Here is an 823-nt window from a genome sequence, read left to right as displayed (position 1 = left end):
GTCTGGAGGAGCAACAACTGGCTTGAGGGGCGGGGCCAGAGGACCAGGGCGGGCCCCGAGGGGCGGGGCCAGAGGCACAAAGTGTTAAACTGGCTAGTCAGTGCTTTCTCAGAGATGTGGAAAGGGTCATCCTGGGCACGGCAGCGCCCCAGCCTCTCCTCCAGTGTCTTGAAACCTCCAGTAACTGTGAGCTAAACAAACCTTTCTTTCCCTCACTTTGAGTGTCAGGTATTTGTCCCAGCAATGAGAGAAGAGTAACTAAGACAGCTGATATCTGCAATCTAAGCAACTACAACGAGGACAGCAATGTGCAGTGCAAAAACCATGGTTGAATACCTCTCGCTTGGTCTACCAAATGTGTACTGTTTCTAATGTCTTATCAATTATTATTATGCATGGGCAGCAAGATGGCATCTGCCAGTTGGGTCGTCCAGGCAGTCCAGCCACATACATCATTAATAAGGTTCCCTGACAGAAGAGACAATCCTAAGCCCAGTGTACCAGAAGCTCTGAGACCTGCAGGGATCCCATCTGACTCTTCTGGAGTCTCACAGCATTGTAAGGGGAGTAAATCACCAGACTCGCTGGTGCATCCAGGTCCACCAGACGCTGCAGAAATAATAAAAACACTAGCTCAGAAGGACAGAACAAAATTGATATCTCAAGGAGAAATGAGTTTATCCTGCGTGGAGGTCCAGAGTGATGACTGTGGCTGCTGTTTGTCATCAGACAGAAGATTATCTTTATAATGAAGGACTTCCAAAATGACATCTGAAAAGTTGTATACTAAATAATCTTAATAAATATTCTACAAAAAGAAAAA

The 823-nt window shown here is 46.4% G+C and overlaps 1 pseudogene; it reads left to right on the top strand.

Moving 5' to 3' along the window:
• The first annotated feature begins 395 nt into the window (after positions 1-395).
• LOC101585154 lies at positions 396-703 on the top strand (annotated as a pseudogene).
• Positions 704-823: the final 120 nt, after the last annotated feature.

This window comes from Octodon degus, unplaced genomic scaffold (genome assembly GCF_000260255.1).
Source record: "Octodon degus isolate 3935 unplaced genomic scaffold, OctDeg1.0 scaffold00029, whole genome shotgun sequence".
Classification (NCBI taxonomy): Eukaryota; Metazoa; Chordata; class Mammalia; order Rodentia; family Octodontidae; genus Octodon; species Octodon degus.
This window is presented reverse-complemented; position numbering and strand designations above follow the sequence as displayed.